Source organism: Rhinichthys klamathensis, unplaced genomic scaffold, assembly GCF_029890125.1.
Source record: "Rhinichthys klamathensis goyatoka isolate OS25496 unplaced genomic scaffold, OSU_Roscu_1.1 h1tg000059l_1, whole genome shotgun sequence".
NCBI classification, from domain to species: Eukaryota; Metazoa; Chordata; class Actinopteri; order Cypriniformes; family Leuciscidae; genus Rhinichthys; species Rhinichthys klamathensis.
In genome coordinates, this window is record NW_026606604.1 from 6,257,195 (window position 1) to 6,283,670 (window position 26,476).

At 41.5% G+C, this 26,476-nt stretch overlaps 1 protein-coding gene across 1 annotated transcript in view; it reads right to left on the bottom strand.

The window, feature by feature from the left end:
- The window catches only part of bcl2a (BCL2 apoptosis regulator a), a 66,986-nt gene that overhangs the window by 17,923 nt on the left and 22,587 nt on the right, over nt 1-26,476 (bottom strand). The window lies entirely within an intron of this gene.

Here is a 26,476-nt window from a genome sequence, read left to right on the forward strand (position 1 = left end):
CAGGTGGTCATTCCTTCTCCTTATCGGCAGCATGTGTTATGTTTAGCGCATGATCATCAGCTTGCCGGTCACTTAGGAATTACGAAAACGTATGATAGGATTTTACAGCACTTCTTTTGGCCAGGCTTGAAGAAGGATGTTGCTCAGTACTGCCGTACTTGTCACACATGTCAAACTGTTGGGAAGCCGAACCAGGTGATTCGTCCTGCTCCACTGTTTCCCATACCAGCAATCGGGGAGCCGTTCGAGCATGTGCTCATAGACTGTGTTGGGCCGTTGCCTAAAACAAAATCGGGTAACCAGTTTTTGTTTACCATAATGTGCATGTCTACTAGGTTTCCAGAGGCAATTCCACTGAGAAAAATCACCGCACCCGTTATTGTCAAAGCATTAGTGAAGTTCTTTTCCACTTTCGGTCTTCCGAAAATAGTACAAAGCGATCAGGGCACAAATTTTTTATCAAGACTTTTTAAACAAGTGCTGGAGTCTTTAGAAATTTCTCACCGAGTTTCAAGTGCGTACCATCCACAAAGCCAGGGCGCACTTGAACGCTTTCACCAGACACTTAAGTCGATGCTTAAGAAGTACTGCATGGACACTGCTAAAGACTGGGATGAGGGGGTTCCCTTAGTATTATTCGCGGTAAGAGAGACTGTACAAGAATCTCTTGGTTTCAGTCCAGCCGAACTTGTATTCGGACATCAGATGAGAGGACCTTTGAAAGTTTTTAAAGAACACATTTTGACCACTGTTTCAAGTCCTCACACGAATGTACTGGATTATGTGAGTAAGTTTCGAGATCGTTTGCATACTGCTTGGTCACTAGCTAAAGAATCTCTAGGAAATGCTCAGAAAAGCATGAAGCGCAAGTATGATCAGAGAGCAGTTGCGCGTTCGTTTTCAGCCGGTGATAAAGTGTTGGTGCTTTTACCTGTTCCAGGATCATCTTTGTCCGCCCGTTTCTTTGGTCCTTATGTGGTGAAACAGAAAATGAGTGAAACTGACTATGTGCTTTACACACCTGACAGAAAACGTCAAACCCGAGTTTGTCACATAAACATGCTAAAAGCTTACCATGACAGGGAGATGCCTGAGGTGAAAACTTCAGAGGAGACTGCAGGGCCCGCTGTCTCATCTGTCGCATTAGCCGTGGATCTGTTAAAACCTGTTGATATCTCGGGGGCTGACGAGGATGGGGTCGTGCTTCGCAATGCTCCTCAGCAGTGTGCAAGGTTAGCTAATTCCGAGATTTTAAAAGATCTTCACTCGTATCTGAATCATTTAACTCCTGACCAGAGAACTGACATTGTTAAAATAATATCTGATTTTAACTGTCTGTTTAGTGATGTTCCTAAACAAACAAATGTTTTACAACATGATATTGTTGTAAATGATGCTCGTCCTATTAAGCAACATGCTTATCGCATAAATGCAGTCAAGAAATCTGTTATGCGTCAAGAAGTGAATTATCTGCTTGAGAATAATTTAGCCAGGCCTAGTTGCAGTCCCTGGAGTTCTCCGTGTCTTCTCGTTCCTAAACCTGACGGCACGTATAGATTTTGTACGGATTTCCGTAAAGTGAACGCCGTAACGGTGCCAGACAGTTATCCGTTACCGCGAATGGAAGACTGTATTGATAATCTTGGGTCTGCTCGCTTTGTTACAAAGCTGGATATGCTGAAAGGGTACTGGCAGGTACCACTTACTCCACAAGCGTCAGATATCTCAGCATTTGTAACACCAGACAAGTTCCTCCAATACACAGCGATGGCTTTCGGACTCAGAAACGCTCCAGCCACCTTTCAGCGTCTTGTAAATATCGTCTTAGCTGATGTACCGAATTGCAATGCGTATCTTGATGATTTAGTTTTATATTCAGTGACTTGGAAGGAACATGTGTGCTTGTTGAGAACTGTGTTCGAACGTCTACGTGCAGCTAACTTAACTCTCAACTTGGCAAAGTGTGAGTTTGGTCGAGCGACTGTCACTTATCTGGGTAAAGAGGTTGGACAAGGCCAGGTACGACCAGTGGAGGCTAAGGTTACCGCTATTGCAGATTTTCCAGTCCCTACCACTCGACGACAGTTGCGAAGATTTCTAGGTATGGCTGGTTATTACCGCAGTTTCTGTAAAAACTTCTCAACCGTTGTTACTCCTCTCACCTCGTTGCTTAGTCCATCTAAACTTTTTAAATGGTCTGTGGAGTGTCAGAATGCTTTTGATTGTGTCAAAATGCTTTTATGTAATGCACCTGTTCTCGTTGCACCTGATTGTACGCATACTTTCAAGCTTGAGGTCGATGCCAGTGCTGTTGGAGCAGGAGCTGTTCTTCTTCAGGAGGATACCCATGGTATAGATCATCCTGTGAGTTATTATTCCCGTAAGTTTAATAAACATCAGCTTAACTATTCTACCATTGAAAAAGAAGCACTTGCTCTCTTGCTTGCTCTCCAGCATTTCGAAGTTTACCTCGGTTCCAGTAGTCTTCCTATCACAGTCTTCACCGATCATAACCCTCTAGTGTTTTTATCCAGGATGTACAATCAAAACCAGCGTTTGATGCGCTGGGCTCTAGTACTCCAGAATTATAATTTGGAGATCAAGCACAAAAAGGGTGTTGATAATGTTTTGGCTGACGCTCTTTCGAGAGTGTAAAAATATTGTCTGTTTTAACTTGTTTTTCACAAACAGGTTTGCTCTTAAGGGTGGGAGTGTTACGTCCCTGTGGTTCCGCGTATGTGTTTTCTTTTGGTTTCTCTTTCTCTGCTATCACCTTCTTAGGTGTGCGTCCTCACTCATCTGCTGTTGGCTGGGAGAGATGTCAATCATCATTACATCGTGACGTCATCTCCTTCCCGCCGCCTATCAAGTTCAACACTCGAGTTTAAAGGGAAGCGGGAGAGGAACGCATGTCGGCTTGCTTTCTTTTCTGTCGCTTTGCTTGCCGCCTTTGTGTTTATTTTCCGTTACAGATATTGTCCTGTTGTTTTTTCTTTCTGCCATGACGGCGTGTTTTGAGATTACCAAGTGTAATGTGTTCTGCCATGACGGCGTGTTTTGAGATTACCAAGTGTAATGTGTTTTGCCATGACGGCGTGTTCTGAGATTGCTAAGAGTAATGTGTTCTGCCATGATGGCGTGTTTTGAGGTTACCAAGAGAAATTCGGACAGGTAATATGTCACGTGACGTACACAAAGCAACACTTAGCAAACTCGATGTATACAAACCCCAGGTAGGGAAGTGAACGCCACCCATGGATGTTTTGTTATTAGTTAGAACAGCTAGAGAGGGCGCTTAGGCGCTGAAGATTACTGTCTTTTCTTTTCTTTTTGTTATTAGTTAGTAAGAGGTTGGGACTAGATAGTCGGAGTTTGTTTTGTTTCTTTCTTTTATTTGGCGTCACTATTTATGTCCTTATTCTCTTGGGTTGTTTATTTTTTTGAACTCTCAATCTGTTTATATTTTGTTTATTTTCTTGGTGTCCACAAATATATTTATCATCATTATTATTATTGTCCATCTTTTGCATTTACACTTCAAGTACAATAAACCGTACTTTATTTTCTTTCATAATACTTTGTTGTGTCGTCTCTTGCCACCTTAAATACACCATCTTCTGGTCACGACCTCAATGTTGCCCCTTTAAAGACCTTTTGTCTAAGGGTGCGTAACACCAAGGCACTTACACACCTGACATTGAATCCTATGAATATTGTTTCCTCTATTGTAAGTCACTAAATGCATAAATCTAAATGTACATGTAACACTTCCTCATTCTGCCTTCAATTTCGCCTGCACTATTCCTTCTATCCCTACAAATAAAAAGTGCCAAAAAGGCTAAAAAAACATTAATTTTCAAGCAAAACTCTTCAATGAAAAGAAAACCTAAAGAATTGAGTTAGCTCAGACATTGTCCTACAGTTTGGGTGGCCAACACAGAAGAAAAAGTGAGGGATCCCCACACTCTTATATTCTATTGCAAAACACCTTACTCGCGCAGAAAGAAAATGTTCAGCAACAAAAAAGTCATTGTGTTTCCATGTTCAGTTGAAAAACATGCGGGGTAGTGGGCGTTGGGGGATGTGGAAACAGACCACCGATTAGGATGGGCACCAAACGTTGCCAACATGTGACAGGTGTGCGCCCCTTTCCTCGCCCACTTCATAGCTTCCTCCTCCTTACACCCACCCAAACTCAACAGTGGGTCATTTCCTTCTTTAACGTACAATGTTGGCAGTTGGCAATCATAACACATGATTCCATAGGTGGATTCCATAGGTCAGCTGCTTCCCACTGTAAAACATATTACATTTCTTCTCCCATCCATATCAGTATAATGTCTTACTCTTTCTACACACACAAAGAAATATTACTCAGCAGGGCTATTCACAGACTCCAGTGGACTAGAACATTGATCAAATGTCATCTATGACGGTACGGAAAAAACAGCAGGTGATGTAAGGGTGAAGTCTTGAGAAAGCCGCGTATGATGCACCAAATACATAAACACTGGAAAGCAAACATGTTTAGCTTATAATTAAAACTTTTACCCTCACCACTGAAAAAACTCTATGACACCCGGCAGTTATGGAGGGGGATTTCCAAGTGTTTTGTAAACACAAAGAAGCAGGTACTAAATCAAATGATGGTGCTGGGTAGGTCGTGATAGAGATATGGCATTTTGATGTACAAACAAATCAACAGGAAAGCCAATAGTCTCCAACAGGGAAATGATATGACTACTGGAGGATCATGCATGAAAGAGCACAAAGAAAGGAGGAGAATCACATCTATGATGTTTAGTTTCAAATGAGAAAGGGAGAAAAGGTGATAAAGAACAACAGAGGTGTGTTTATAGAGACATTCAGTCTGGGTTATTGTGCTGACCCAAGGCTGAAAATTCCCTGATGAATTCTTTTTCCCGCTTAGAAGTAATCAGAATCCTATGCAAATTAATTAAATCCCATCCATTTGGTAAATCTGTTTGGATTAACGATCTGATCAAGCCATTATTAGTTAATGTGGTGGGAGTCAGAACTTGTTACGCATCAGCTAGGGTTGTATCCATGTGCTTGTGGAAATCAGTACAAATACATGGTAAACCCAAAGCATGCCGATGATTTAGCCAAGTAGAACATGTTTGTCCTGGATCAACAGCCGTGGTTGGTCCTGGAACAATATTTCTATTAAACAAGGCCTACGCTTAACCCTAACCCAGACGTCTAAAATTTGACTGGTTGACAGGAATGTTGTTCCTGGACCAACAACGATGTTGATCCGAGAACATGTAAATCACGTTAAGTATAAACCTGGAAGAAGAGCTGCACAAATAATCATAATAAAATCAAAATTGCGATATGGATAGTTAAATTAAATAAGTATAGCCTACATGTGCTGTGTGCTTGAGAGTGGAGCATTAAAAACTGTTGTGAGCTAAACAAACTTAAAGGCCTTCCTTCAGTTTACTGACCAAATAAAAGCCTAGTGTTTAATGTGTAAATGTGGTGAAAGTGAAGAAATAAATTGAAAAATGACAATTAAAAGTTATTTTTCTTGGATATCGAAGCTGCAGCAATATGAGAAGTTAAATGCAGTTCAAATGTCAATGGCACAAAAACAACAATCAAAATAAATAATTATGAATTAAATCAATATTTCTTTAAAATTAATTAATAGCATTATGATTTTCTCTGACCAAATTGTTTGTCATATTGCAGTTCAAAATGCAACTAGAAAATGTTTTTTTAAATAAAGTAAGTAATTTGTTCTTTTTGCTTAAACATCTATAAGCAGCAGCACAATGAAAAATTAAATGTTTATCCCATAGCAGTTCAAAACGGCAATTGCACAAAAATAATAAACAAATAAATACATATTTATGTATGTGTAATTGCAATTTGAACTGCAATATGATAAACAATGTGGCCACACAAAATCATATTGCTATTAATTACTTAAAAATATTTATTTTAAACAATATGAGATTTTTTGGCCAAATTGTGCAGACCTACACAGAAAGCATTAAAAACAGTGAACAATAAAATGAATTTTAAAAAAGTAGGCCTATAACGCCTGTTAATTACATTCAACTGGACAGAAACAATACCGGTAACTCAAAATGACTTCTTAACCCTTCACTCATAAATAATTTATAAGAAATCGTAGGGGAAATCTCAAATGGTAAAATACTTTCCCCCATATTTTTGTTTTTACAAGCCATGTGAAGAGCTTAACTGTAACTATCTAAGCATGGCATCATACAAGCGCCACTGGAGTTTACATAAGCGTGTACGCCGGTGGTTTGAAGTGTGCGAGTCAGTGCTTTCAGTAGAGGTTTATTTGTGTGTGTTTGGGTGTGGGGGTTTAAGTGGAGACTCTGAGTCATGCGATGGACGGGCTGTTCATTTGCATGAGGTGAAATCCCTGAGCAGGCAGCGATATGCTGACAGATGCAGCAGAACGGGGAGAACATTCAGACTACTCCTCACCAGCGAGCAGACGGGCTGATGGTGCTCATCTGGGCGAGGTGTTAAACGCTGACAGCCGAAGCGCAGTTCTGAACCGTCTGCTCGCCCTAATGAAGCAAGCCAATGTTCGCCCTCATCTGTCGGGTGCAGCTGATGGAGGCGGAAAATTGTCAGATTGAATCATATTTCTTCTCTAGCTACCCGATCTTTCAAATTTGACTTCACAAACAAATCAATAAAGAATCCCCTAACAACTCATCTTCTCCTCGCTTTGTCTTGCCGCCTGTCTCTCTCAAACAGTCTCTCGCTGTGTAGAGTTTATGCAGTGCAATATCCACGAGCCTCTCTTCATCAGGACTTTTCTCACACTACCTCTTATGTCAGTCGCATACAGCTGGGCTTTGAAAAGGAGGAGTATTTGGTGTCATGTTTCAGTGCAATGGGAACACAGAAGGGAGGGTTAGATGGAGAAAGGGATAGATAGACACAATAGCGCACAGTCTTGTTTGAAGTCTGAACCGCAGATTCTGTGTCTTAGCTTTACACCACATTGGAGTTACCGGAACCCCTCAGGTTCCAAACTCAAGAAATTGGCAACTCAATCCCTCCCCCAAGGCAGAAAGAGTTGGAAAGAAAGGGCAAAAGTAAGTGAACGGGATAGAAATATTTTCAGTATGCTGCCAGAAAGCAGACACACACAATGGCTGGTCAAATAGCTGAGGCTCAACGTCACTGTAAAGTCAGAAGGGGAATTTTGGAGTTTCGTGAGCCTACGCCTCGCTGGTTTCATTCCCAGCAGCAGTGGAGCCTAACTTGGGTTCCTTAAACCTCAGGGAGAGAAACTGTGAAAGGGTTCAGAACTTATGCATGCAAACAATCAAAACGTGATCTTTGCCTAGTCCAACTTACTGGTTACTTCTCTATAAGCATATTTGGTTGTTAGTTGTATGAATGGGTGAGGGATCAGCAGTGCTCACTTCCTAACACAGCCATAATGGACCCTTTGAAATTGAATACCCATTCAGTCTTTTGTACTGAGGCCTTTATAGCATGATTGAACGATTCAATTATTCAATATCCTGCTTTGTGCAATTTATTGATTCTTCTTTTTTCCAGTTTCCATTATCCTGTTACCCTTACCAACAGGATTCATTAACTGGCAGTCTAGAGAGCAGTTCCACTGCAGCAACAGCATCTAATAGGAAGCTTTAAGAGGGGACTCATGAGGCGTATTCGCAAAGTAATATAAATAACTACAAATGAAGGACTTTCCATTTCTATCTGCATTCTAAGAGTCTAGTTCACTTGCTCTCTGAATGCTAAAATGGCTTAGTTAAAATGAATTGAAGCTGCTTGAAATTTCCTGCTGTTTTGGACCATTAAATGAGATGATTGCCCATTCATGTAACAAAAACTGATGTTTATCAGTGCCGATTATGCATAATTTAATAGCTCCATGGCTGTTGTAAATACATCCTCCCTTACTGCTAAAACCAGGGCATTAAATATTTATCTAGCCAGGGATTAAGATGGTGTTACATACAATACATCAAATGTGTCTAAGTTGACCACCTCAGGGCCAAAGCTTCCTGTAAACAGAGTATACACTTCCTGAATTCAGGATGCTTCAGAACATGAGAAGTCTCAAAATGCCACTCTGAGATGGACATATTTTTCATGGTCATCTCAAAACTCCCTTGGTTAGCTCTGTGGAGTACTCCCTGGATGGTTGGAGCTAGTTAGGAATTCTTTATATAGGCTATCACAAAGGATGACAGTATAGAGACAGGCACACGAGGAAGAGAACAACAAGCAATCTCACAAAGTCATCGGTTCCAGAAAGAACTAGGTACTAAACAACACAGAGACCTGGCTGGATCAACCTGCTCAAGGCAAAGGGCCAATTGCATCAGTGTAACATTAGCAAATGTCAGCTTAATAGTCTAGGCACGTAATGATCAGGTGGATACCCTGAGTGTGGGGATAAGGGCTTGCGTAGGCTTCCATAAATGTATCGTCAAAACATTTGCTTGTATGCATCACACGCCACGGTTGATGACAGAGATGTTGCCTCAAGACTGATGTGGCCTTAGCATTTGCTCTGATCATTTGACATGTTTAGACTGTACCGGTACATTAAAATGGATAAAATGTAAAAGTATTTAAATATACACTGACTAATGATCTGTTGTATATTGTAAACATACTTGTAAATACTGTAATATTGTAATATAAGAGTGCCTTGTCTTTATAGGATATGAGGACATTAAATAATAATTAGATTAATTAAAATAATTTAGACAATCTTCTTAAATGAAAAAAAAAATATTTTATTTCATTAGAAACACCTAAATTGACTGATTTTATAAATCTTGAATATTGACTTGAGCTTCTCCATCATCCTTAATTGCTATATGTTTGCTTTTGGAAGAATTTAGAAGCTTGTAATAAGGTTTGCTAACAGAAGAAGCAGATTTTATTAAGTTGTTTGACCTCACTGCCAAGGAAATATTTATTAGGTTGTCCATCCTTTGTAGATCATGGTACAATGTATTCAGGGTCCAAACTGATGACTCAGTGTAATTTATGATCATGACAGCTTTTTGTGGACTACCCAGAAATGGGAGGTGGATGAGGGGTTCAGAGTGTGTATTACTGGAAAAACAAGCTGACCGTAAACACACACACATACACACATTGATCACTTCACAGTGGCCTGTTGCCCATGATTGACCTCTCTCTCTCTCTCGTACACACCAAACGGACAAGAACACACACTGAAAAACAGCAGCAGCTGGTGTACATGACACACAATCCTGGAACAGACCCGCAGAGCTGGTGCTGTTTTTCAGGAAAATAAATTGTGTGTATATTTCATGTTGTTTTCCCAGTCTAGTGTTGTGCAATCCATGCTCAAGTTCAATCGTTCTCAAAGTTGATATCACACTGTGATTTTTGGTAGTCTACATCATCTATGTACAAAGGGAAACAGCACTCCTCCCAGATCCATTTTGTATCTCAACTTACGTGACACCAACAGTCGCCTGGTGATTGATGTATGCTGCTCCGCTGATTTTTGTTTGTCTTATCCTCTGCTTATGTTTCTCGTTACACATCTTACATTTCAACCGGGTACATAATCCAACAAATGGCCTCAGCTGAATTCTGACATGCCATCAAAAAGGAATCCAACAGCAACAGAGTATTTACAGCATTGGCGAACTATGGCTCAATTCCTGGGTTTGTGGAAAACAGCGGGACACCTCAAGAATGGCATTCGCAGTGTGTGTGTTTTTGGAGAGGAGTGTGTGGTGGGAGAGAATTTGATGCTCTAGACGACTGTGGGAAGAGAGAGGGGGCGAACTTGGCTTAGGTGCTTGCAGGGACGGAGAATAGGATTGGCCCCCTTACAGATCTTGTACATTGAGGCATCAAAGAGCTTACGGCGCTGCTTCCCACGATAGACACCACGCACCCTGTCAAACACATCCCTCCTCCCAACAGGATCACAGATAAGTCACCATGTCTGCGCTCATTCTTTCTTGTTTAATGAAATTCCAACCTATTCCTACGCTTCTGTTAGGAAGAAGGTCTTTGTGCATGTAGCTTCTGAAGACTTGTCTTGCGGTGATGGGAGAAAATGAGACAGTCTAACTATTTCAATTTACACAGCTATTTGATCAACTCAGCAAGGTCATAAACTGTCTGATAACTAAAAGTGTCATGTAATGGCTAATTAGAGTGGTGCCACTGATCTCATATTTCAGGTCAAGTCCACTCCACCTCACTCACATCATTGTCATTAGGGCTGAGCGATTTTATCGATTCTGCGATATAAATCGATATTTTTTCTCCCAAGAAAGTATCGATTTTTAGGCCGCGAGTATCGATACATAAGTCCCATTCAAATCCCCCGTGTTAAACCCGTTCGCGTTGCATGAAGAGTGATTTGGTCAGCCAGCCGCTAGTGGCCAGCTGCGCGCGTGCATCGATATTGACGAAAATCCAGCTGTATTCAAACAACAACTTAGCTCTCCTTGTTGGCTAGGCTCCTTGCATGCTGGCTAGTAGCTTTTTTTAAAGCTGGGTCTCCGAAATTGACAGCGCTGTGTTGGACAGATTTGTGCAGCGGTGTTCCGTGAGTGAGAAAGTGCGCGAGGTACGGATGAGTGTGTGTGTGTGTGTGTGTGTGTGTGAGAGAGAGAGAGCGAGAGCGAGGTAGTGCTGCGTGAATGCGCTGCGGCGCTCTGCAATCAAATACGATTTTAAATAGGCTTAGTAAAAAAAAAAAAAATGTAAAAAAAATCGTATTCGGTGGTGGAAAACGCCGGCTTTAGGCGCATGGTGAACGCGATGGAGCCCCGCTATCCTATTCCAACCCGCGAACACCTCATCAAGGTTTGCATTCCCAGGCAGTACACTCAGGCAAGAGCACACGTCAAAGCCTCCCTGGCCAGCGCGGAGAGAGTTTCCCTGACGTGCGACGGCTTGACCTCGCGCACAACTGAAGCACGTCACATGTTCAGTGTCAAGCTAAAAAAGCTGTCAAAGAAAAGGCAGTGCAAAGAAACTGTTCACAACAGGCCACTTGCTGCACCTTTTAACTCTCCATTGAAAAGTAAATAAAGTGCAGTATTGCAATTAACAAAGGCTTATAAGCTACAGTTTGCACTGTTGTCTTTCAATAAATAGAACTAATTTTCTCTACACATATTTGATTCATTTTGTCCAGCATTTGCAAGCTGTACTCTCTGCCCAGTCAGAGACATATATTGTGTAAATGATGTTTTCAGTTTTCAGTTCAATTAATTCAATCCAAGTAAATGGAAGACTCACAAGATGTCACCAAAATCACTCTGTCCCCTTTAAATCTTTCAGAAAATGATGTAAGTGTATCGAATTATATCGAATCGTATCGTTGGCTGAATATCGTGATATATATCGTATCGTCAGCCGAATATCGTGTATCGTATCGTATCGTGAGATTAGTGTATCGCTACAGCCCTAATTGTCATATCATTGTGCCAAAGAATTTATCTTTATAAACACACATTAAACATAATTGAGGCAAAAGTTAAAGAACATTATTCAATTAATTTATGCTTTTTAAATGTATTAACCTAGCCTGGATGCCAGCCCGAACCCTGCCCACAACATTTTTTGGTCGGGAAGTTCGGTCTGGACTCGATCCATTGAGGAGTAATTATGATCGGTTCAGAATTAGTCGGGCCAATCAAATTGCCAGGGCGGGCTTTATACGATGATGGACAGATGATCTGCAGTTACGTAATCATCACGTTATCAAAGAGCGCTTGGGTTGAACTGGTTTCCCTCAGAGATGACTGCAGCTGGAGAATTGAGATGTAGAGATTCCGCTATCGCGTCTGTTGTAAAAGAAATCGACAGCGCATTCATTTTAAAAGACGAACAGAGAACTGCAATCAAGGCATTTGTCGATCGGAAAGATGTGTTTGCCGTCCTTCCTATGGGATTCGGCAAAAGTTTAATTTATCAGCTGGCTCCGATGGTCGCTAAGAAGATGGGACGCAATGAAAACCCTGTGGTCGTTGTGGTTTCTCCTTTGGTCGCACTCATGGAGGACCAAGTAAAAGAAGCAACACTCATTATTTTACTACTTCTTCCAGCGTCCGTGTAGTTGAGTTCTGTTGACAATTTGCGTACCTCATAAAAAACACTGCGTTGCTCTGATTGGTTGTAGGTCTATCCAATTGAGTGCAGAGTCGTTGTTTTTTCCCCTGGTTCGGTTAAGACACGCCTCATAATCAAAGCCCGATGGAGCAGTATCAGACTAACATTCTGACTAGAATATGAGTGTGACGAAGTCAGGCTAGTATTAACCTGTATTTCCTGACATTAAATATGAGAACATTCATTCAATGAATAATTTATTAAATATAGGCTAAATTAATGTTCATTAAACCTATGTTTAACAATTAAATAGTCTATAAAAAAAAATTGCATTTAAAAAAATCTAAAAATGCATTAATAAATTGTAATATATATATATAATTATAATTTATATATTATATTAATACAATTATATAATTGTGCCAAATAGTGGCAAAGTAGACCAAACGAACTGAGGTTTGAAAAAGAACAGCAAAAGTCTTGCATATTTCTAAAGGGAGTAAGCAATTGCACCATGGTTGCAAAGTGTTGCTGTGGATTGAGCAAATTGCCAAGTATCACAAGCCCTAAGGATAATATGGTGAAGAGAAGCAAGAGAACAACTGTTTTACAAAGCACTATTGGTCTTCATTCAAAAATGTACTCTGAAGGAAATCTTCAAGCTTTGTTTAGGGGGATTCGATGAGGTGCTTTTCACCTGAAAGAGCACAAGAGGCCTGGTTGGCGTCCCTTTTCTAGGCCTCTTTGTTGAGATGTTCTTGCAGCTGTGGAAACAGCAAATTGAGCTTGCCTTGTGGCCATATTGGGATTGGGTGGGGATCTGACCTCTGAATCATCTGCAGTCTAAAACTGATTTTCAACATTGTAAGCTATTAACTGTATATCCACAAATGGTCTAAAATATTCAACCATCTTTACTGAAAAACAATTTCCATTTGAAAAACTTTCAAATCAAAGTGTCTTCAACACAAGTCAAACTGTCTAATGGCTTCATGGTTAATATCCAATACATTGATCTCATGCGCCATTCCTTTTGGTTCCACATTAACGATGTCATGGGCAGAATAAGGCACAGGCCCACACATAGGCACAGATCAAAACATTTCCATCTGAGCCATGTCTTCAGAAAGAGCTCATTAGACTCCAGCCACTTGCTGTGTGGGTCAGCACCATGTGCACCAGTTATCACTGGCTTTAGTTAGCTGTTTTCCACCATTCATGTGATCTGGAGTGCAATTTATCATCTTTTCCAGTCTATTCCACTGAATCAGTATAATGATTCTTAGTGCAATGGCAAGCATCTAAGAGCTGTTTTGTCTCAGTGGGGTAAGTTCACTAGAAAAGACCTGAGACTTATAAATATGTAGATACATACATAGTTTTCCCCAGCCCCATTTAGAGTTTGCCTTTTCATGTAAACCTGCGTTAAGCACTATTTCATCTCCATAAACACCACAAATGAGTTGGTGCAGGTTTCTGTTGTGTTTTTCGGCATTTCTGAAAGACTGAGGTGTTGGAAAGTTTATATCACACAGTGGTAATTGCAGTATTGTCAGGATGTTTTGAGGTGGTTCCCCATGTTTAAGTCCCCAGACTAACTGTAACTCAAAAACACCCAAAAAAAAAGCATGGAAAAACAAGCCAATGGAAAAATATATGAACGCCCTAATGATTACAGACGTCATTTAAAAAAAAATAAAAAAAATGATGCAACAATATAATATGAAAGCAGAGGTGGATCTGTGCAGGGAGACTCTGCAATACTGCTATTACCTGACACTTCCTGTGTGTTCTCTTAGACCTAAGAGTTTTTGACCTGTTGGCCCAGACGGAATCTGCAGACATTTTCTTCATTGATTTTGAGGAGAATATCTGTGGAACATATTTTGAACATGTTAAATCGGAGCTGCGAGCAGATTTTTATTAGCAACTGAAAGCACAAGGAAATTATGCTTTTATTATGCTAAATTACTTAATGAACGAAGATGCAAGGGGCGGAAAATGAGTAGAACTTCTGAATTATGGGCGTTCCAATTTGAAAGAATCTGCAGTGCTTTCTTTGGAATTCTAAAGGTGCAGATTCCGTGTGGGTTTATACTCATAATTCTGTGGAAGAAAAAGAGAATGTATCAAATTACAATGAAAAGACTGGAGACTTTTGAACACAGATATTGTGACAAAACATTCGTCCATCTGATAAGAAAGCTGTGAAGACTTGAAGAAAGAATGTGATATTTGTGCTATGATTAAATTTGATCATAAACTAGTCAGGCTGCATTATTTATGTAAACAGAACGCTTACTACTGTAAAGAAACCTGGGAGGCGTCAGCATCCATGTCCCTGTGGATCTGCATTGCGACACAATTATTGCAACACTGTAGAGCTTAGTAATACAGTCCTGCACATCTAAGCAGAGGGGAACAAGGTCACATGTGGGCAAGCATAAGCACCCATTCTCCGCTCAGCGGTGTAGTCCCAAAGACGAATGCCGTACATTTCCAAGCACACACACTGCACACCTGAAAGATGACAACCCAACTCAAGCAGAGCCTAAGCTTTCAAAATATATTCAAAACACTTAACTTGGCTATTGATAATAACAATTCTGCATTGTTGAGTTTTCAATAAGATTCTAAAATTAACAAAGGCAAATAATGAACAATAATCCACAAGCCCTTTCTTTAAGGCTCCTGGGTTTGTTTTAGAGTCTGAGGTTGATTTTACACTGGCTTCTCCTTTGCTCCACTATGATAACATGCTCTCCGAGTTTGCTTTTGATTTCTTTTTAATCTACGAATGTCGTATCACTGGAAACCTCAGCCTAGTTCTTAGAATGTGTCTCACCACAACCGGTATTCTTAGAGTCAAGGACTTGTCAGGGTTGTTTAAAATATTCTCACTAAAAAGACCATGTGCAAACTGACATTTCAAGACCTTTCACACTTTCCTTTCTATTATATATCAGTTTACATGCAATTCAATTTACAGAACATGCATTAAGCTATATCCTGACAAGTTGATAAAAAACTTTGTTTTGAAATTCCTACGATAAAATAATGCATATTTCTGTACTGACAGGTCTAATTTCTGATTCGACTTGAAAACGTTTTATTTAAACAAACCAAAACCAAAACTTCAAGCATAACAATTACAATGGCGGACTACATCGTGTTTCTGCAAATGTTTCTCCTGGCTTTGCGACCCTATATTATGTCAGAAAATATGTTATCTAAACCCGCCCCCAGCTCCCGAGGTAAGCATGACGTGGTAAAAGAACGGTTCTAGTCCAGCAAAGAGTTGGTGCCGCTTTGGAACCAGTTCCCTTTCGAGGGAACTCTACACTGCGTCGAGAATCGACACTTTGGGGACGCTCCCTAAGCGTGCGCCTCTGAAGTATGAATGAAACTAATCCAATCCTGATTGGTGTTGCGTCGTGACGTAACATGTGACGGCATACCCGGAAGTATAAAAGTGACACTGTCACAACACACACTAGCTTTCGCTCTTCAGCAAGCGCTCTGTGTTGAAACTGTCTGTCTTATTTGGTGTTGTTTGTCAATCAGTTGATCAGAATGGCCAGCGAACAATTTAAAAGATGTGTGCATCCTTGCCCTCGTTTTATTACGGGTGGGGACACACATTTTGTGTGTGAATTGTTTGGGAGCATAGCATGCACAAGCAGCTCTTGAGGGAGCTGTTTGTGCAGACTGTGAAGCACTTCCTATTAGAGTGCTGCGCTCCCGGCTGGCGTGCTTTGATGAGCACGGTCAGGCTCGCGTTCCCCACAGTTCTGGTCCCGCGTCCGTTGAGGCGGCGCGACGATTGAGATCACGGGGTTCGCAGCGGGATCTTACAGATGAGAATGAGACTGCTGCGGCACTTTCTCATTCTTCGTCTGAGGATCCCGTAGCCCCTGAGAGTGGTACAGGAACCCGCATCGCGGCTTCTCCTGCCCACGATCAGGTCCCAATGCTTGAGCTCTCTGCTTCCGAGGAAGTGGATGTGCTCAGTATTGATGCGGATGACCGTGATTTGAGCGCGCCAGTTCACGGCCAAAGCTATAGGAGCTGGTAGAGGTTGTGACTCGTGCTGTGGCCAGACTTAACATTAGCTGGTCACATGATGAGCAAGGAACGCAAGTGAAAGCAAGCTTGATGAGCGTTTCCTGCAGCACAGGTCACAACCTCAGCGCCGGGCTAACTGTTTTTCCCGAATCTTACAAATAAAGAGATTAAAAAAAAACTGTACTCTAAGACGATTTTACAGGCGTATAATGGCACTAAACGTACCATAGCTTATTGTAGCAGTTATGATGGTTTAGAGACATCAGTGGCTTTATTTGTCTGGTATAAAAAAGGGAAGACAAATATTTTCTGCTGAACGCTCCGCTATCACATTCTGGCCTGTTCTCCGACGCTGTAACTTCTATCGTCGACAGGTTTATGAATAAATAAATAAAATAAATGTATATATATATAAAAAAAAATATATATATATATACATAAAACTATATATGTTGTCCCGCCGTTTTTGAACGTTTCGGGCAACATCGATTTCCAGCGAACGCACACCGTGGCGTTCACCCCAAGAGCTTGCAACCGGGCACCGACTATGATCACAAAATTTTTCTAGACTTTTTCCTGCCGGTCATCTGCTTCAGGAAGTCGAGAATAGTGCTCGAGAAACACCCGAGGCCGGTCCCAAGGGGCTGGTTCCCTTAGTAGATTTTGTAGAATGGCAACGCCTTCCAATTATCTCTATGGGTCCTGAATATTTTTAAATATGGGTACGGACTGCAGTTCGGTTACCGACCTCCCAGCTTTGTTGGGGTCGTACCGACCGCAGGGGTTCCAGAACAGGCTCGGGTTATGGAACACACTGTAAAAAGTGCTACACCCACAAAGTAGGTTTTATATATTTTAAATATTTGTAATCTAGTTTATTTTATTGGTTTTATACAAAAAAAGTATCAAAATACTTCCTCTTTACTTAAAATATATCAGTTTTTATATAACAATATATTTTAAATAAAACCCATGCAATTTATTTGGGTAGTTATTTGTATGTGGTTGTTGTGTACAATAAATGTTATAAAAGTGAGTTGACAATGCACAATTTATTTGAGCAGCTGTCGATGTGACAGGTGTGTTCATCAAACGTAAATATTTTAAATTTTATAAGTTGGCATTATCCCTTTTTCACTGGCGGGGACTCCAGACAGATGCAATATCTTCCTCGGCACTTCAACTGTTTGGTCGCTGCAGCGGATCTGAATTTCAGGGTCTGATTAACACGGTAAGTTGAGCAAATTTAGCCGAATGACTGGTGATGTAAACTAAAGTCACGCAAAATCGCTTACTCCACTAGGGAGCTGAGGTTAGGTTTGCAAATTGTATAGCTAGCTATCCTGCACACATGGTAAGCTAAGATGGCTGCACAGTGTGGTCGATCGGCAGACAACAGCAGCGTTTAAAAACACATACAAGTTACGTATGTAATAATTATTTGCACAAATGCCCTCAGTTATATTGTTAGATTGCACAGATTAAATTTCGGGATCAAATGCGATCGAAACGGTCGCAATTTCGAGCCTTCAGGCAATAGTTGTGCGGGCAAATAAGGGAAAGTAAGATGTGATGTTTTATGGACAACACTTTGTTTTGTGTGTTTGTCTGACAGGACTCAGAGATTATGTTATTATACTTTTGCATTACTAAAGCAGATGCACAGATTAGACTGTAGAGATGTATGTTTAGTAGTCTGTCTGATTTTAGAGATTTGATCCACGTTATTTTAATGCTGCATAGTCAATTAATGACATATTTTTGGTCTAGATTTTTAAACTATTTCTAATCTATTACTTAAAGAAGTTACATTTACAACTGATTTTTTAACCTTATTTCTAACATCTAACATTTTCCCGGTCTTTAGATACCCAAGCACTTTTGTTACCTGGGGTCTTCGAGCTTCACATCCAGGTAAGACAAACTTCAGAATAGATTCAATTACAATTTGATCAGATTATACGTGTTCTGTAAGTCCAATAGACGTTCAGGGAACCTCCATACAAGGTTAAAAACTAGTTCAGATGTGGACATATTTTATGTAATTTAATGTCTCATTTAGACAATTTAAACTGTTTCTGGACCAAATAAACACTTTCAGGATGCATTAAATTGAAACTCATGTTTATTTCAACGTAATTTCTAATTGCAAAGCAACTCACAAACAGAGTAATGATTTCATGATTTTTGGACAAACACACACTGACAACTTTAGACAGTTTAGCATCTGTAATTTATACATATTTGGATCGTGAGAGAAATCAGATTCGAACCAGGGACCTTAAGCTGCCTGCCCTAAGTAGACAGTAATGATTTCATGATTTTTGGACAAACACAGTCTACTTAGGGCAGGCAGCTTAAGGTCCCTGGTTCGAATCTGATTTCTCTCACGATCCAAATATGTATAAATTACAGATGCTAAACTGTCTAAAGGTGTCAGTGCGTGTTTGTCCAAAAATCATGAAAAGAAACTTCACTGTCTGTTAATTGCTTTGCAATTACACATGGAAATTACATTGAAATAAATGTGAGTTTTAATTTAATATATCCTGAGAGTGTTTATTTGGTCTAGAATAAGTATAAATTGTCCAAATGAGACCTTAAATGATGTTGAAAATTGTCCACATCTGAACTAGTTTTCAACCTTGAAAGGAGCTTCCGTGAACGTTCATTACAGAACACCTAAAAAAAGTCGTAAAAACGTTCATTCTGGCTCCTCAGTGGACGTCTTTTCAATGCACGTCTTTGTGACAAAGACGTTGAAAAGATGTCTTTTGGACATAATTTTGCTTAGTGGGTTTATTAATATTGTGATGATATGGGGTGATTACGTTTGCTCTTGAAAGATATTTAAACTGTAGCTTAATTAACAGTAATGTGATGACCAATCAGGTACAGGCAAGGACAATTGCAATTGGTTTATTGTAATGCATCCTTTGAACCAGAAAAATACAACACTCATGCTAGAGTAGATCATGATATTTTAGTACCCACACTCTATGGCATTGTCATGGTAGACTTCACTCTGGTCACATGTTCTAGTCACAGTATCCATCTTGTATCCACCACCTTTAGCAACAACAGTACAATTTGGACTTTGTGTCTTATCTCTTCTACCTGTCTGCTAATATTCATCTCATTTCCTATTTGTCTGACCAAACTCTTGTTTCTTTTTTGTCTCCACCAATAGAGTCGGGCTGAAACAGAGGTGCACGCTGAGCTTGGCAGTTGCCCACTGAAAATTTACATGTGCCATCACCCCGACACGATTGGGATTATCATATAAGGACAGCCCGTGGTCAGAGGTGTGCCAAACCTGTCGAAAGCATGCTGCCTCCTGTTTGAACTTACCTATGCTCTCGACCTCAAGTATCCCTCAAAACTGGTGTATACTTGAGATATATCAGAGGCTTTTTGTAGGATTGGACCCTGTGCGTCCTAAACCATCATCATGTCATTTTTGACATTGCAGTTCCAGTGTGATACAATGTGATGTTATGGCTCACATTTACCTTGATCCAAACATTTCAGATTGGGCAGTTTGGATATTTCACTGTACTGTTCAGAACAGGTTGAAAATACACTTCTACAGTGTTTGTTTTATATTAGAGTGTACATGTGCGGCCACATTTATTTGCTGTTTTGTAGTCACTGTTAAAAGTGACACTGGTTGACATTGAATAAATTATATATTGTTTTCAATCTATCTTCTCATCTTTTTCTTCTTCAATTGAATTTGTAATTGTTATTGACAATTAAAAAAAATATATTAAAATGTTTATTCACATATGATTAAGTTAATTTTACTAAGAAAACAAAGTTCATAAAACCTAATTAAAATGAGTACAGGTTACTTGTAGCAACTCATAAATAAGTTACCTGTACCAATAAAAGTAGGTTTATCTAACTGAGTAATACTAGTACTATTAGTTAACTCAACTTGATTTTGTTGCGTTTGTATAAAGTAATGTTAAAGTGTTCAATATACTTAAAAAAGGCTGCAAGTTGAATCAACATAAAACATCCAATGCAGCCACTTGCCTCACTTTTTATAAGTTAGATCTAGGTATTACTTTTTACAGTGCAAGAGGTACAGACTCTACTGGAGTTAAGGGGCCATAGAGAGTGTTCCCCTACCAGATAGAAAGTCCAGGTGTTACAGCCGGTACCTTTTAGTTCCAAAGGAGGATGTTGGACTGAGGCCAATTTTAGATCTAAGGCTATTGACTTGTTCTTTGAGGAGATCCAGGTTCAAAAGGCTTACAATTTCCATTATCGGAAACCAAATCAGATCCGAGGACTGGTTTGGCATGGTAGATCTAAATGTTGGGGCTGTCCACTCAGTTGCAGGGCAACCGATGTTGTTCTTGCAGCGGGGCCCGGAAACGATGCGTATTGCCCGCCGTCTATGACGCTTTGGGCCGCATCATTTTCCAGGGAACGCACTCTGCGTCGTCTGTCCTCGAAAAATAAAAGACGAGCATCAGTTATGGTCACGAAAACCGTATCGACTACAGCCTGCCAGTCTTCCACTTCAGGCAGTCGAGAAGGGTGCTCGGAAACCACCAGAGACCAGTCTCGAGAGGCTGGATCGGATGTGGTTCTTGCAGCGGGGCCCGGAAACGATGTGTATTGCCCGCCGTCTATGACGCTTCGGGCCGCATCATTTTCCAGCGAACGCACTATGCGTCGTTTTTCCTCGAAAAATGAAAAAACGAGCATCAGTTATGGTTACGAAAACCGTATCGACTACAGCCTGCCGGTCTTCCGCTTCAGGCAGTCGAGAAGGGTGCTCGGAAACCACCAGAGACCAGTCTCGAGAGGCTGGATCAGATGTGGTTCTTGCAGCGGGGCCCGGAAACGATGTGTATTGTCCACCGTCTATGACGCTTCGGGCCGCATCATTTTCCAGCGAACGCACTATGCGTCGTTTTTCCTCAAAAAAAAAAAAAAAAAAAACGAGCATCAGTTATGGTTACGAAAACCGTATCGACTACAGCCTGCCGGTCTTCCGCTTCAGGCAGTCGAGAAGGGTGCTCGGAAACCACCAGAGGCCAGTCTCGAGAGGCTGGTTCTCTTAGATCGGGTTCTTCCGTTCGGCCTAGCACTCTCTCCCCACATGTTCATGTGTAGGTTTATGGATGCGACTCTGGCTCCACTGAGGCTTCAGGGCATCCGTACACTGAATTACTTCGACGACTGGCTCTTATTGGCCCAGTCTCGAGGAATGGCAGTTCGGCATTGAGATGTCGTCCTTGGTCAAGATTAGAATCGGGGGTTGAGACTCAACACTATGTGTTGGAACCAGCTCAGAAGACTGCTCTTCTGGGCATGAAATGGAATTCGGTTACAATGCAGGCACGTATGTCTCCCGCTCGTATCGAATCCATCCTGGCCATGGTGTCCAGGATAAAGCTAGGCCAGGCCATCACTGTAAAGCAGTTTCAAAACTGCTGGGCCTCAACCTTCAGTGGTGGCTGAGAGCCAAGGGTTTTTTCCCTCAAGGGGAATCTGTTCCGTATAGTCAGAGTTACGCGCAGATGCCTTCGTTCTCTGGTAATTTGGAAGAAACCTTGGTTCCTATCCCACAGGCCAGTGCTGGGAGCGTCATGTCGCCGGAAAACCGTTTCGACAGTCGCCTCCCTCACTGGTTGGGGCCCGGTCATGGACGGCCGCTTTGCCAGGGGTCTGTGGCAGGACCATCATCATTCTTGGCACATAAACTGTCTAGAGATGATGGCTGTGTTCAGGGCTTTGAGGAGCTTCCTCCCAGACATTAATGGTTACCATGTCTTAGTACGATCAGACAATACGTCTGTGGTAGCTTATCTGAACCAACAAGGGGGACTCAGATCGCGCCCTCTGTGCAGACTGGCGCATCAGATCATTCTTTGGTCCCAGGGGAAAATACTCTCTATCAGAGCAATGTATATTCCGGGGGTTCAGAATCAGGGAGCAGACATCCTATCGAGGCAGGGGCTGAGGCCCGGGGAATTTAGACTTCATCCAGATGTGGTGAAGTCAGTATGGGAGAGGTTTGGACCATTGGAAGTGGATCTGTTTGCGTCTCGAGAGACATCCCACTGTCCACTTTGGTTCTCCCTCACACATCCAGCCCCACTGGGGTTGGATGCCATGGTACAGGCCTGGCCGAGGCTTCGCCTGTACGCACTTCCCCGATCGCTCTGCTCCCGGGAGTCCTGGAGAGGGTCCGTCAAGAGGGCATCAGTCTACTTCTGGTTACCCCGAGGTGGCCGACCCGAGTATGGTTTTCAGACATAATATCACTCCTGATAGCTCCGCCATGGCAGATTCCTCTGAGGAGGGATCTGTTGTCTCAGGCAGAGGGCACAGTCTTCCACCCTCACCCAGAGCTGTGGAAGCTGTGGGTCTGGCCTCTGAGGGGGTTCAGTACCTAAATGCTGGTCTATCAGCTGGAGTAGTTGAAACCATACTTAGCTCTAGGGCTCCATCTACTAGGAGATTATATGGCCTCAAGTGGAATGTGTTTTCACTTGGTGTAGAGAACATGAGTTGGACCCAGTTAACTGCCCGGTGGCTTCAGTTCTGGAGTTTCTTCAAGATCGTTTCTCTGCGGGTCTCTCCCCTTCCACGCTTAAGGTGTACGTGGCTGCCATTGTGGCTTTCCACTCACCTTTAAGTGATGGGCCTCTGGGGAGGCACCAGTTGGTCTTTTGTTTTCTCCGTGGTACTTGGAGGATGAGACTGGCAACCAGGTCCAGGGTTCCTGCCTGGGACCTGGCAATAGTTCTGGAAGGGTTGTCCCTGGCCCCCTTCGAACCTCTACAGTCGGCTTCGCCTAAGGACTTAACGCTGAAAATGTTTTTTCTCTTAGCTATTACCTCACTTAAGAGGGTGGGAGATCTCCAAGCCCTGGTACACCAGCTTGCTTGGAGTTTGCCCCTGGCAGAGTAAAGCTTTTTTGCACCCGAGTCCGGGCTACGTGCCTAAAGTATCGAATACGGCTCGGTCTACAGTTCTTCAGGCATTCCATCCTCCACCTCATGTGTCGGCAGAAGAAGAGAAGCTTAATTTGCTCTGCCCCGTCAGAGCTTTGAGCGTGTACCTTGAGAGGTCCTCTTCTTGGAGAAGGTCGGACCAATTATTAGTATGTTTTGGGTCACCTAAGAAGGGGCTCCCGGCATCCAAGCAAACTATTAGTTTTTGGATTGTTCAGGCTATTACTGAGGCTTACAAGGTGCGCAATTTGCCTTCACCTTTAGCCGTGAGGGCTCACTCAACTAGAAGCATGGCTTCTTCTAGGGCCCTTCTTTCGGGAGTTCCTCTACAGGAGATCTGTGAGGCAGCCGGTTGGGCTACTCCACATACTTTTATTAGGTTCCACCTTCCTAGTACGCCTGGCACACACGTGCTCAGTCCTTGTTGAGTGCCTAAACAGTTTCACTCTGGGACAGGCCTATTCGGTGCGTGGCCTAGTGGGCACTCGTTCCCCAAAGTGTCGATTCTCGACGCAGTGTAGAGTTCCCTCGAAAGGGAACGTCTCGGGTTATGACTATAACCCTTGTTCCCTGAGAAGGGAACGAGACACTGCGTCGTTCTGCCACGCCCCTTGAGGCCTTGGAGCGTCTTGCTTCATTGCGAGGCTAGTGTGTGTTGTGACAGTGTCACTTTTATACTTCCGGGTATGCCGTCACATGTTACGTCACGACGCAACACCAATCAGGATTGGATTAGTTTCATTCATACTTCAGAGGCGCACGCTTAGGGAGCGTCCCCAAAGTGTCGATTCTCGACGCAGTGTCTCGTTCCCTTCTCAGGGAACAAGGGTTATAGTCATAACCCGAGACGTTTTCCTGGCCGAGAACCGGTTCTTTGGCTGTCGAAACACAAAGAACTGGTTCGCGCGCAGGCACCGGCTCCGAACCGGCTCTCAAAATGCGTTGGTGGAAAAGGGGTATCTGAAGCAAAAACAAAAACAAAATCATGCATAGAGTCTAATTCTTATAGCTAAAAGGGTTAAACATTACATTTCAGCTTTGGCAACATGTGTGCATATGACAGGAGAGTACCTCTACAATAAACCACTAATGTGAGAGAACTGGTGGTATGGCGTAATCATTTCTGAAGAACATCTGATGAGTGTCTTCAGGGTTTGGTTTAACACTATAACAATGGAAGACTTTATCACAAGTGTACAAGCACATTCCGAAGAACTCACACGTGCCAGCCCAAACACACACACACACACACACACACATTAACAAACTAAACAAACAAACACAAATCCACATTTTAAATCATTACATCTCTCAGTTAAACTTCACTCTGTCAGTTCCATTTTTAAAATCTGTGCATGATGTCATATGTGAGTGCGCTTGTGCACACACCCACTCACGCACACCCCCACCCCTAACTTCCCTATGTCCCAAATTCCGTTTTCACTAAGCTGACACAGGCATTCTTACTTCTGCATGCTCAAACTTCATCAATGGAGAGTAGTTTCATTCAAATGACCTTTCAATAAACAACAATTAGACCTCTGATGCAAAACGCATGTTGTCTTAGTCATTGGGCAAAACTGAATTGCACAGCTGATTTCCTGTTGAACGAAATAAGTATATATTTAAGCTTCTCAAGAACTGCTTCACTGTAGCTTGGAAGAAAAGTGATCGAAGGTTTAAAGAGACACATCTCGAATCAGCTGACTTGGGCAGGAAGCCGACCTCAGTTAGTACGTGGAAAGGCTTTTCTTCGTACAACAGCCTACAGTTCTAATTAAATGCCAGATAAAAGGGATGCTGAACCACTAAACCCAAAAAAAGAATGAAAGCAAAAGTTGTCTGACATGATATCTATAGAGGGTGTATATTTAGATACATGCCATATATGACTCCTACTGATTCATTCTATGTAATATAAAGCAGCACAGTACGCAATATATCATGAGATCAAGGAACTATCATACAGATTAAATAAATGTTTCTATTTTATTTAACTGCTTTAAAGCCTTCATAGAACAACAGAGCTTAAACAATGCAGTTGATACACTTCATCAGCTCAGCAACAAAAAAACTTTCACAGATGTTTTTTTTTATTAATTTCCAAAGCTCAGGAGGAAAAAAGGTTAACTGAAATAAAATTGAATATAAACATTTTAAACTTATTTTATTTCAGCTACTTGCCAAGGAATCAATTCTCAAATATAAAAATAATACAAACTGCTAAAACTTTCAAATGAAAATGCTAAAAATATCATTTAATTTAAATAATAAAAGTCTCTATTCGCTCTCCATTTAATCGCATTGAGTATAGTAGCTGAATGCAAAAATGTTTTGAGATCAACGTATCATAATTTAATGATTTCAAAATTCAGTTTAGATTTTGCTGCATTATAGATCATTACCTCACCTCTTGAAGCTGCCATTGGCAACATTTTTTTGATCATATTCAGTGAAATCGACACCATAATCTGACAGAACAACATAAAGTGGTTTTAGAAAAAAACCCGAGCTTCTAACTCCACCTGGAGCGTGTTATTTGTTTTGCAAAAATCCACAGCTCCCGGTTCATCATGTCCAATCAGCGCAGGGGGGTGTGAGATCTGACTGTCAATCACAGATCGGGCACACGCCACCCCTCGCGCACGTTACAATCACATGGCATGCACACGCCTGAAGTTTGCGGAAGTTCGCGCAGTAACGAAGAGTGATGGCGGAAAATCAAGTAAGCTCATTTAGGGTATAAATGACGTTAGCAATTGCAATCTATCGGTAGATTAGCCAGGACAGCATACCTCCAAATACTCCATGGTGTTGATGGATGCTGATGAGACGGGCGCGTTCACTGAAAATCTGGTGCACACTGTAAGGATTCAGGGGCGGATCTAATCCGTGGGGAATTTGCATATCATAATTAATAATTGGTAATTAATAATTATTCATACATGTTTGGATTAGATCAGTCTTACATGTTAATAAATCTCCCGATAAGGGAGGATCTGTCATTTTACCTGCATGCATGCACGTGAATCCTTGAAATTAACCACAAGTTGATTGCAATTAACCTGTTAAGCTTCAAGCCCATTTTTGAAAAATCCCCAGATATGGCATTCCCAAACTGAAACAGATACAGTTCATGAACCCTTTGTACTAAAAGCACAAGTAAGATCTCATTTGAAAGCTGACACCTGGAAGTTTATTGTAAATGTAGAATTAATTATTATCATAATGAAAAAAATAGTTATAAATAGCTTCAAAGTTTTGTAAAGTTATTATACATTTATTTTTATGAAACATCTTCATGAAAATAAAAT